Raw genomic sequence first — 12,783 nt, 5'->3', positions numbered from 1 at the left:
TTGGATGCTAGCCATAACTAGAGGGCTTGGAGGTGAGGGTAAATGGCTAGGGAGTGAGAACCATCCCATGATGAAATCACAACCTCCCTGACACCGCAAGTGATAAAGAATCCCCTACCCCGAAAAGTTGTTCAGGGCCAGTCTGAACTGCCTGTCCTAATTCTATCAACAACTGAGGGTGCCAGGTTTTAAAGACACTTAGTGCTAGTCACTAAGTCGTGTCTCTTTGCGACCCCATGGACTATAGCCTGCTAGCTTCCTATGTCCGTGGAATTCTCCAGGCAAGAATACTGGAGTGGGTAGCCATTCCTTTCTCCAGGGGATCTTCCTGACCCAGGGATCGTGCTCAGGTCTTCTGCTTTGCAGGCAGATTCTTTACTATCTGAGCCATTAGTGATGTACATACTCGATGAGAGAGGGTAGCATAGAAAATAGATTCTATAGGGAGGAGGTAAGTAGAGAGAACAGTTAGGAGTCTATTGAAGTAATTCTTTGGGGAGATGATTTTGGCTTAATCCAGGATTCTAGTAGTGGAGGTGGTGAGATGTTGAATTTGGGGTATAATTTAAAGGTAGGACTAACAGGGTTTGTTACAGATTGGACATGGGGTATGAGAGAAAGAGAGGAATCAAGGATGACTTCACAAATTTTGACGTGACCAACCAAAAGGATGGAGTTGCTATATACTGAGCTGGAGAAAACTGTAAGAGTAGGTTGTGGGAAGGGTAGGAATCAGAAGTTTAGTTTAGGACATGCTGATATCTTTAGGACGTCTCTGATACCTATCAGAGATCTTAGTAGAGATGTAAATCTAAAAGTCAAGGGAAAGGTAACAACTTTGTGTCAGCAGCATTGGACGGTTTGTAAAACCAAGAAACTGGATGAGACTATGTTGTGGGAAAGTGTGGATGAAGAAGAAAGGATGTCTGAAGCTTCAGGTCTCAGGCAAACCAACATTTAGAGTTTGGGAGACCAGGAAGAAGTAGCCAGTGAAATAGATAGAAGACTAAGAGATACTTGTGTCCTAAAGGCCAAATGAAGAAACTATTTCAAGAAGGAAGGAATGTGATCAAGAAAGTCAGCATTATATCTGATAAGGACTGAGATTTGACTACTAGATTTAGCAAATTCAGTGTCACTGCTGACCTTGACAAGAGCAGATTTAGTTGACTGGGGTAAGCAGGACCCTACCTGGAGATGGTTCCAGAGAGAACAAGAGTGAATATTACAACTCTTTTAAAATGAGTGGGGCTACTAGAGGACATTTCTTTCTTTTTTTTTTTTCCAGAAGATGGGGGTATTATATTAGTATTCTTATTTACTGATGGAGGTGACCTAGTAGAGAGGGGGAAATTGATGATATAAGAGACAAAGGAGAGAAATGCTGGAATGATGGCCTTGAGTGGATAGAAGAGCACACAGTCTAGGGTATAAGACAAAAGATTGGTCTCAGGAGCATTCATCCATAATACAGGGGGAAGGGAGAATAAATGGTGACTAATTAATGGCACTTGTGGTCATGGGAGATTGTGGAATTGCCTTCTGATTGTTTCTATTTTCTCACTGAAAGAGGAAGTGAAGTCTTCACTAGGTTATGTTGTAGTAACATGCAAACTCTGTACCTGAGGAGTTTAACATGGCAAACAAAGGTCTATTTCTCTCTCACGCTCAATGTCTATTGCTGGTCAACTAGGGGATGTTGCTCTAACCTCAGCCAGGGAGCTGGGTGACTCGCTGTTTTTCTTTATTACTGAAACTGAAAAAGGGAAGAGTGGCTTCCTGCCTCTTAGAGCCTGTCCCTGGAAAATGATATCTGACCGTTATTCTATATATCATTGGCCAAAATAAGTAACACCACCATGGTAGCTTCAAAGGAAGAGACCTGTGAAATACAATCTTACCATCCCAGGAAGAGAGGAGACCAGGAAATCTGTGAACAGAAGAGGAGGCATTGGAGGGTTAAGGAAAGAGAAGATGACATAAAAGAGTTGTTTTGGAGAGTCGGATAGCAACAGAATTAAATACAACTGAGCACCGGATGAATGCCAAGGACAGTGGCGCTTGTTTTACTCATGGTCAGGATGGTGGGCCAGGAGGCATTCTTTAGGTGCACGTGTACCCAGTCGCTCAGTTGTGTCCGTCCCTTTGCGACCCCATGTACCATAGCCCACCAGGCTCCCCTGTCCACGGAACTCTCCAGGGGATCTTCCTGACCCAGGGATCAAAACTGCACCTCCTGTGTCTCCTGCATTGGCAGGCGGATTCTTTACCACTGAGTCACCTGGGAAGCCATTCTTAGGTAGGTGGTGCTAAATAAGGAAAGAATCAGATCTTAAAGAGGTCTATGATCAGAATGGGACACAAAGGGCTGCTATTGAGAAAGCTGCCTCAATGTATGGCCATGGGGTCTCCAGAAAGCTCCGGTCTTGGTGTTCTAATTTAAAAAGTTGTCACTGATTAAGCCTCTGCTAAGTGAGATATGTTGTTATACATCTCACCTCATTTTAATTCACCCAGTGTTTCTCCAAGATAATAATTCCACATTTCTGATGAGAAAACTGAGTGGCACAGAAGCTGAAGAACTGGCCTGAGTTTTCACAACCAATGAACAATGCTTCCAGAATTGAAGCTCTGGCCTGTCTTCCTCCAAATCTTTCTTTTTATGACACCTTGCTGCTTCCCAACCCTCTGGCTTTTAGTACCACATCTTATTGTGGAAATTAAGATCCTGTGTATAAAATAGACTTGTGTCCTGTTATTTGTGTGAAGGCAAGTGAACAGATAGCAATGGATTGATCCAAGAAAATTTGTCCAGAAAATGTTTATAAAAATGTCTTAGGAACAGATGAAAGAATAGAGTCTAAAACCTATGTTCTTTTTAAAAATTTTTTCCTTTAGATACCCACGAGAGAAACAGTGCTTCTGCCTGCCCTATCTTCATTGATAAGAAGGTTTAATAGTTAGCCTATATCAGTGACTCTCAATCTCCGGGTGACTTTGCCCCAAAGGAACATTTGGCAATGTTTGGAGACATTGTCCAAACCAGACAACCAGACATTGTCTGGTTGTCACAGAACACGGTGGAGGGTGTGCGTCTAGGAAGCAGAGGTCAGGGCTGCTACTAAAACTACAAAGCCTGTGACAACCGCCCACAACAAAGAATTATCCAGCACAGATGTCTCTTATGCTGCAGTTAAGAAGCTGCAGTGTATAGCTCCAAAATGAAAATGCTTACAATTAAACTTATATTGTCGATGAATTGTAATTGGCAGAAAATGGAAATGTGTTTACGTTAACTTGAGTGAGGAAATAAAGTAAACAAGCAATTTTCAGTTGTAATCCCTTTTTAAAGTAGTGTAGACAGGCTCTGGAGCTTGGCCTCAGAGGTCCTGGAAAGATGAGGGGAATCAGAGGAAGGCTTTGATTATTTATGTAACTAAGTTGGGCTTCTCAGGTGGCTCAGTGGGTGAAGAATCTGCCTGCAATGCAGGAGACACGAGTTCTGTCCCTGGGTCAGGAAGATCCCCTGGATGAGGGCATGACAACCCACTCTGGGATTCTTGCCTGGAGGATCCCATGGACAGAGGAGCCTGGCATACTAGGTCCTTAGAGTCGCAAAGAGTCGGATACAACTGAAGCAACTGAGCATGCGCACACACGTAACTAAATTAAGCAGAGAAGTTCAGCTCACAGAAGATAAATGTAGGGTAGTAAGCCTGTGGAGTGGAGGAATATTCCAACAGGAGTATCTGCTCAAGGGAAAGAGCTTGGGCTTTCTTCTCTTTTGCCACTGCTTGCCTGCAGTGCAGTATTGCAGGGCAAAAAAATAAGTTAGAGTGGGCAGCAGTCTTTAGGTACATTAGGGACAGAGGTGGAGGGGTGCTCTCTGCTCACATGAGCAGCTGCAGAGCGCATCTTGTCTGTTGGCTGATGGTGATGGTTGAGACATTGCCAAGAAAGATGTATCTTCTTTCCAGTTAACCTTAAGCTGAGCAAGAACAGTTTGGCTCCACGCTAATTGTCATGAGTAGGTGTGTTAGAGTCACCCCTGGACACTTCTGGATTACAGAGTGGGGGTTCTGCATGTATAAAGATGGTATTACGGTGTTGTTTTGGTTTGTGTTTTAAATTATTATCTGAGTATTAATAAACAATCTCTTGCTGCCAGGCTTTCTCCATAGATAACCATCTTCAGCGACAAAAGAGTTTCATAACTCTACAAGAGTCTTCAGCTACTGTATCACTCCATCCTTATCACATGAAACAAATTGAAACTTTTATCTGTCTTGAGTGGCTGAGACTACAGTCTGCCCCTGTTCATCAGCAAGTGTCATCAGGAATAGGATGGCATTCCAGGTAAATTTCACGGAGGACCTTGATGCCAGCTACTGTTTTGGGAGCTGCTACATGGTGACCTAGGGCTTCCCAGATGGTTCAGTGGTAAAGAATCTACCTGCAAATGCAGGAGATGCAGGAGATGTGGGTTCAATCCCTGTGTCGGGAAGATCCCCTAGAGGAGGACATGGCAACCCACTCCAGTATTCTTGCCTGGAGAATCCCATGGACAGAGGAGCCTGGTGGGCTGCAGTCCATGGGGTCACAAAGAGTCAGACATGACTAAGCAAATGAGCACACTTGCACGTGCTCACACTCAGAGTCCTATCAGGTATCTTAGACCAGGTGTCAGAGTCCTTCTCCAAACACAGAAAAAGAAATGAAACTGTCATGCATACTCAGCAGTAGCATTTCCAAGTTAAATAAGAATAGTTACTCCTATTAAATAGCAGCCAAGTTAAGTAATATATCGAATAAACCAAAAGAGAACCAGAAAACAATTCTGATAATATGAAGCTTCCAACAGTCTTTCTTTTTCTTTTTTTTCACTTCCAATTAAAACAAATGCTATTGTTCTAGCACATTCCTAACTATTAAAGAGTAGACCTGTATGTTTTGTAACAACACCTCAGATATCCCAGAGGCCAAAATTCCAGTAATCTTATACATCTGGAGTGACATGGAACCCAGAGGATTAAAGGGGTAGGTGATTTTTAAAGTGTGTCTAACAGAAAAAAAAAAAAAAAGAAAATAGCTCCAAGCATCCAGCATTCATTAAAGCCATCAGACTGAAACCTATTGGATTGGGCCCAAGATGGTGCTGGCACTTCATGGTTTCTTGGTTTGATGTTCGGGAAGAATAGAGATCCTTCAGTGCATTTTCAGAGTCATAAAAGGCAAACCAAACCACACCAACATTCAAGACAGGGTGTATAGAGGAAGTCTGATGTAAGAGGGGGGAGAACAAGAGTGAGAATGGCGAACAACAAAGACAGTGAGTGGTGAATATTACAAGTGGTGGAAACAGACATTGACTCTAGGAAAACAATTAGATATAAGGACAGATGCTAAGACTGCAGGGCTTAGCCTCACTAAAAGCTCAGGACAGTCAGGCAATCTTGCAGGAGGTGTGGGGGCTTGTGAGAGGGTAACAGTGATAAGAGTATCTGCCTACAGTGCAGGAGCCCCAGGAGATATGGATTCAATCCCTGCATTGGAAAAATCCTCTAGAGGAGGGCATGGCAACCCACTGCAGTATTCTTGCCTGGAGAATCTCATGGACAGAGGCGCCTGGCAGGCTGCAGTCCATAGGGTCACAAAGAGTTGTCCATGACTGAAGCAACTTAGCATGCATGCATCAGGCAGTGAGTACCAGAAGTATTTAGATGGAAATGATAATGCCCTTCTTTTTTAAAATTTATTTTTTATTTATTCATTTTTAGTTTTTGGTGCACTGGGTCTTTCTTGCTGAGTGCCAAGCATTGGTGCTTTTGAACTGTGGTGTTGGAGAAGATTCTTGAGAGTCCCTTGGACTGCAAGGAGATCAAACCAGTCAATCCTCAAAGAAGTCAGTCCTGAATATTCATTGGAAGGGCTGATGCTGAAGCTGAAGCTCCAATACTTTGGCCACCTGATGCAAACAGCTGACTCATTGGAAAAGACCCTGATGCTGGGAAAGATTGAAGGCAGGAGGAGAAGGGGACGACAGAGGACGAGATGATTGGATGGCATCACTGACAATGGACATGAATTTTAAGCAAGCTCTGGGAGTTGGTGATGGACAGGGAGGCCTGGCGTGCTGCAGTCCATGGGGTCGCAAAGAGTCAGACACAACAGAGTGACTGAACTCAACTGTCTTTGTTGCCACACAGGCTTTTCTCTAGTTGCGGAGAGTGGGGACTACTCTAGTTACAATGTGTGGGCTTCTCATTGCAGTGGCTTTTCTTGTTGTGGAGCATGGGCTCTAGGTGCCTGGGCTCACTAGTATTGGCACACAGGCTTAGTTGCCCTGAGACATGTGGGAATCTTCCCAGATCAAAGATCAAACCTGTGTCCCCTGAATTGGCAGACAGATTCTTAACCACTGGATCACCAGGGAAGTCCTGATAATATCTTTCTTTAAAGAACACCTCATTTGTGCCAGACCCTGCACTAGGAGTTCTACTGTATTATTCAAATTCGTACTGTCCTTCAGAGTATTATTTGTTTTCTGCAGGTGAGAAAACAGACTCACAAAGATAAAAAAAAATTTGGCCAAGATTATACACATGTTAAATTTCTGTGTCAGAATTGAAACGTGGTAGCACTGTCAGTTGGAGAAGGCAATGACACCCCACTCCAGTACTCTTGCCTGGAAAATCCCATGGACGGAGGAGCCTGGTAGGCTGCAGTCCATGGGGTCTCGAAGAGTTGGACACAACTGAGAGACTTCACTTTCCCTTTTCACTTTCATGCATTGGAGAAGGAAATGGCAACCCACTCCAGTGTTCTTGCCTGGAGAATCCCAGGGACGGGGGAGCCTGGTGCGCTGCCGTCTATGGGGTCGCACAGGGTCGGACAGACTGAAGTGACTTAGCAGCAGCAGCAGCTCCATCAGTCATATATTTTCTAGTGTCCACACCACCTCCTAGGACTTTCTCGAATGGCATTGTGGAAATCCTGGCAGTCATCAAGTTCTCCTGTGTGAGGAAATCATTTCACACAGAGAGACGCTGTGTCAGAGTATGCCATTACTTGGTAAATATTGAATGAATTTCAAGAGACTATATTGCCAAGGAATTATATGTCAGAGCTTGGAAGGGGATACGGAGCAGAAATGCTCTTCTAGCCAAAGTGCATCTCAAACTTTATCTAGGGATAAGTCAGGTTGTGTGTGTGTCTTTGGTTCAACTTAATTGAAATGGTAATTTTTTAGCTTATGCGTTAGGTCAAGTTTCCTTTCTGACCTTAGAAGGTGGGAAATGTTTCATGGCTGTTGTGTCCGACAGTTTGCAACCCCATGGACTGCAGCATGCCAGGCCCCCTTGTCCCTCACTGTCTCCCAGAGTTTGCCCAAGTTCATATCCGTTGAATTGGTGATGTCATCCAACCTCCTCATCCTCTGCCGCCCTCTTCTCCTTTTGTGAGTGTGCTAAGTTGCTTCAGTCGTATCCGACTCTTTGTGACTCCATGGACTGTAGCCCGCCAGGCTCCTCTGTCCATGGGATTCTCCAGGCAAGAGTACCGGAGTGGGTTGCTGTGCTCTTCTCCAGGGGATCTTCCCAACCCAGGGATCGAACCTGTGGCTCCTGCATTGCAGGCAGATTTTTTACCGCTGGGCCAGCAGGGAAGCCCCATTGAGATGTTTATAGAAGAGCACAAGTCAGGAGGGCAAAAATGTTAACTTAATGAACAAACTTCAGTCTGTTTGGGAGATGTTTTCCAGTTTCTACCAGAAGAGATGCCATTGGTCCAAAAGTCTTGGAATTTTGATAAAACGAGGGCATCCAGGACTGGGACACACGTGTTCCCCTCTTCTCCCACGCACAGGTGAAGCCGGGTGGCAGAGTTGGGAAGATGTATCGAGCTGCCTGGACGGTCTTTTCTGCCTCCGAGGCTGGAGCCTGTCTTGGGTCAGAGCCACGGCAGCAGCAACATCTGTTCTGCTCTAACGTTCTGTTTCCTCCTATTCTCTCTTGATCTGAGCTTTTAAACTGCCTTTTAAAAAAGGAGCAGCAATGGGTGTGTGTGTGCCTTCAGCTGTTTTTAATTCTCTCCCAGGCCCCCTCTCTCCAAATAAATGACACATTGTAGAAGGTGTTTTACAGCCTGACTTGTTAATCGATCCAGACTGTTCTGTAACAAAATCTAACACGGCAGTCAAGGTTAAAAGACCAAATCACAAAAAATGTGCATTCGATAAACACAGTGTCATTTATATAAGAGGAAGCCTTGTTCTTCTTCCTAAGAAGGATTACGTGCATGCTCAGCCGTGTCCGACACTTTGTGACCCCATGGAATGTAGCCTGCCCGGCTTCTCTGTCCATGAGGATTTCCCACACAAGAATACTGGAGTGGGTTGTCATTTTCTTCTCCAGGGGATCTTCTCGACCGAGGGATTGAAGCTGCATCTCCTGCGATTCTTGCATTGTCAGGCAGATTCTTTGCCACTGAGCTACCCAGGAAGACCTCTTCTTCCTAAAGTATCTTCTAATTCTAAAATTCTAAACTTTAAAACAAAATTTCCTGGCAGTTTAAAGGTATGTTGCTTTATTCTTGGGCTACTGGAATTTTCCTTTGTTGGTGGAGTTGGTTTGTCTTCATAGATTATACTATGAACAAGTGAATAAATAATACAAAGTTAATAGAATCTGCTCATTTTCTCTTTCCCAGGGATTCTGGACTGAATGTCTATAGAGCACTGTAAAACCCCTCACTTAACATCATTGTGTTTAATTATTTTCAGTAACTGCAAGATGCACTATCATAGTAGATAAAACATTTTCCTTAAGCATTCATAATTTTCTGAACTTCATTTAAAAAACTTACAAAAAGTAAGTATTTTTTTCCTTCTTTGCAGGTAGGGAAATGATGATCAAGGCCACAGGTTAGCTTGCCAATGTCAAGAAGAATCTCATTATTCTTGATACTTTGTGATTGATTAATACGTCGGTTAGTTGCCAACTCGTTGCCAGTGAGGTAGTTTATAAGCACAGAGAGGATCTGGCTATTAATGTAGAGGTAACAAGTCGGTTAGTTGCCGACTCGTTGCCAGTGAGGTAGTTTATAAGCACAGAGAGGATCTGGCTATTAATGTAGAGGTAACAAGCACACAGTAGAATGCTGCTGAGCAGAGCCATGAGCGCTGTTCACAGCCCCGCTCAGGATGGGCCCACGAGTGGTACAAGAAGTGCATACCCATCTTCTGAACAGAGACAAAAGTAGTATTTGGCAATTATTTCCCCGCAGCTTACTGAGTCGCTGCATGTAATATTACCAGACCACCACTAAGTGGCACTATCTCACCAGTGTTCTCTTTCATCAGCATGCTGAAGCCTGCTGGGCTGCACTCTGGAATACTACATTTATTGTCCTGTGTTTGCTGATTTGGTTTCAGCAAAAGATTTCCGTTCTCATCACGTTTTTCTAGCTTTTTATATCTCCTTTCTCCTGCTCTTCTTTAGTTCTTGAGAATCTGGGCCAATGATAGGCTTAGAAATGGTGGTCATCGTGGTGGTAATGGTCAGACTAGATAATTTAAAGAGAAAAGTACAGATCGTGACTTTTTACTGAAGGCTTATTATGTGTTAAGGACTTTTCAAGTGTTACTTCTAAGACTCCTGGGAACTCTGCACGGTTGCCTTCATTTTATGAACAAAGAAACCAAGGTTCAGAGAATTGATGCAACTTTCCCAAGGATCCCCAACAATTGGTAATAGAAGCACAACATGAGCCCAGGTTTATGTAATGTCAAGGCATTAATGCTCTTTGAATCATTCCTGGAACTTGAACATGGGGTGTAGTGAGAAAAACAGGAAGAGGCTAGACGTTGTGAAGTTCATAATCTGAAAGAGGAAATAGAGTAAATGAACTAAATTATTTGCAATATAATTTTTAAAACAGTGGCTTATTTATAAGTTCATAAAGTTTATAAAGGATCTCAGATTACTGGGGACACTTACTAGGAACAGAGTCAAGAAGACATTCCGAAATTGACTCTTCTTGAGTTTTTTTGTAAAGGATGTAGTTCTGAAGATGAGAGTAGGGTAGGGAGGGCGGGGGGGAAAAAGGCAGATATTCTTGAGTTTATCCCCAAAGTTATGGATCCTTAGGGTCTTACAGGTGGCGCTAGTGGTAAAAAAAAAACCCCGCCTGCCAGTGCAGGAGACATAAGAGACTTGGACTGGATCCCGGGGTTGGGACGATCCCTTGGAGGAGGGCACGGCAAGCCACTCCAGTATTCTTGCCTGGAGAATCCCATGGACAGAGCAGCCTGGCAGGCTACAGTCCATGGGGTCGCAAAGAGTAGGACACGACTGAAGCAACTTAGCATGAAACAGTTTGGTGTCATGACACCTTCATTTGCTGTATGTCCTTTGAGGTGAAGTCTCAGCTAGAGCCATAGTCATAGCGGAGGGAGACCTAAGTAAAATATTTTAAGGGCTAAGAAACCCAACTCTCCCCAATTAGTTATCACACAGAACCTTATGAACAGAAAGAACCAGCAATCTCATAATAACTAAAACAAACTAATGTTAATTTGCTTGGTGCCTTATGTGCATCACTGTACTTTATGCTTTCTTTATTTTTTGTTGAAATGTAGTTAATTTAGAATGTTGTGTTAGTTTCAGGTTACAACAAACTGATTCAGTTATATATACATATATTCTTTATCATGTTCTTTCCCATTATGATTTATTACAAGATATTGAATATAGTTCCCTATGCTATACAATAGGACCTTGTTTATTATTTGCATTGTATACATAGTGTATGTATCTGCTGATCGAAAACTCCTAATTTATCTCTTCCCACCCCCCACTTCCCTTTGGTAATGATGTTTGTTTTCTATGTCTGAGACTTGCTTTTTTGTCAGTTCATTGGTGTCATATTTCAGATTCCACATAAAAGTGATCTCATGTACTATTTGTCTTTCTGACTGATTTCACTTAGTATAGTAATCTCTAGATCCATCCATATTGCTGCAAAAGGCATTATTTCATTCTTTTTTAATGGCTGAGTAGTATTCCATTGGCCTTCTTGGTGACTCAGCGATAAAGAATCCTCCTGCCAGTGCTAGAGACACAAGAGACATGGGTTCGCCCCCTGGGCTGGGAAGATCCCTTGAAGAAGGAAAAGGCAACCCACTCCAGTATTCTTGCCTGGGAAATCCCATGGGTTGAGGAGCCTGGTGGGCTATAGTTCATGGTGTTGCAAGAGAGTCAGACATGACTTAGTGAGTAAACAACAACAAGTGTTACATATATATATATATATATACACACACACACATATATATATATGCATGCCTGTGTGCTAAGTCTCTTCAGTCATGTCTGACTCTTTGTGACCCTATGGACTGCAGCCTGCTGGTCTCCTCTGTCCATGGGATTCTCCAGACAAGAATATTGGAGTGTGTTGCCATGCCCTCCTCCAGAGGATCTTCTAGACCCAGGGATCGAAACTGCTACTCTTATATCTCTTGCATTGGAGGCAGGTTCTTTACCACTGACACCACGTGGGAAACCCATATTTTTGTGTGTGTGGATAGATAGATAGATAGATATAGATATAGATATAGATGGGTGCTAAGTTGCTTCAGTCATGTCTGACTCTTTGCGACCCTGTGGACTGTAGCCCACCAGGCTCTTCTATGCATGGAATTCTCCAGGTAGGAATACTGGACTGGGTGCCTTTTCCTTCTCCAGGGGATCTTCCTTGCCCAGGGATTGAGCCCAGGTCTCTTGCACTGCAGGCAGATTCTTTACCGTCCAAGCAACTAGGAAAGCATAAATCCATATATATACATATATCTCCATGGACATTCAGGTTGTCTTCTTGTCTTGGCTGTTGTAAATAGTGCTGCTGTGTATATTAGCGTGCATGTATCTTTTCAGGGATTGAACCTGGGCCTTCAAGCACCAAGTCCTAACGACTGGACCATTAGAGAATTCCCTATCTTTTTGAATTAGAATTTTTTCTGGATCTATGCCCAGGAGTGGGATTGCAGGATCACATGGTAACTCTATTTTTAGTTTTTTAAGGAACCTTCATATGTTCTCCATAGTGGCTGCACCAATTTACATTCCCACCAACAGTGTATTCTATCTTAACACAGCTCAATAAAATGTGCACTAAATTGATATTCCCTCAGGATGTCAAGCTTAGGCAGGTTCAGTAACTCACCAGAGGGCACACAGCTAGTAAGTAAGCAGTGAAGCTAGGATTCCATCCAAACTGGCAGATCAAAGAGCCTAGCTTTTAACCTCTAAACATAGGACTTCCACTTCACATGCTACATTGTTGTTGTTCAATTGCTCAATCATGTCCAACTCTTTGAGACTCCATGTACTGTAGCACCCTAGGCCTCCCTGTGCCATCACCTCCCAGAGTTTGCTCAAACTCATGTTTGTTGAGTTGGTGATGCCATCCAACCATCTCATCCTCTGTCGTCCCCTTCTCCTCCCGCCTTCAATCTTTCCCAGCATCAGGGTCTTTTCTAATGAGTCAGCACTTCGCATCAGGTGGCCAAAGTATTGGAGCTTCAGCTTCAACATCAGTCCTTCCAATGAACACCCAGGACTGATTTCCTTTACGATGGACTGGTTGGATCTCCTTGCAGTCCAAGGGACTCTCAAGAGTCTTTTCCAACACGACAGTTCAAAAGCATCAATTCTTCAGCCTTCTTTATGGTCCAGCTCTCATATCCATAGATGACTACTAGAAAAACCATAGTTTGACTAGATGGAC

Source organism: Giraffa tippelskirchi, chromosome 9, assembly GCF_054371585.1.
Source record: "Giraffa tippelskirchi isolate mGirTip1 chromosome 9, T2T-mGirTip1v1.2.pri, whole genome shotgun sequence".
In the NCBI taxonomy this organism is placed as follows: domain Eukaryota; kingdom Metazoa; phylum Chordata; class Mammalia; order Artiodactyla; family Giraffidae; genus Giraffa; species Giraffa tippelskirchi.
This window is presented reverse-complemented; position numbering follows the sequence as displayed.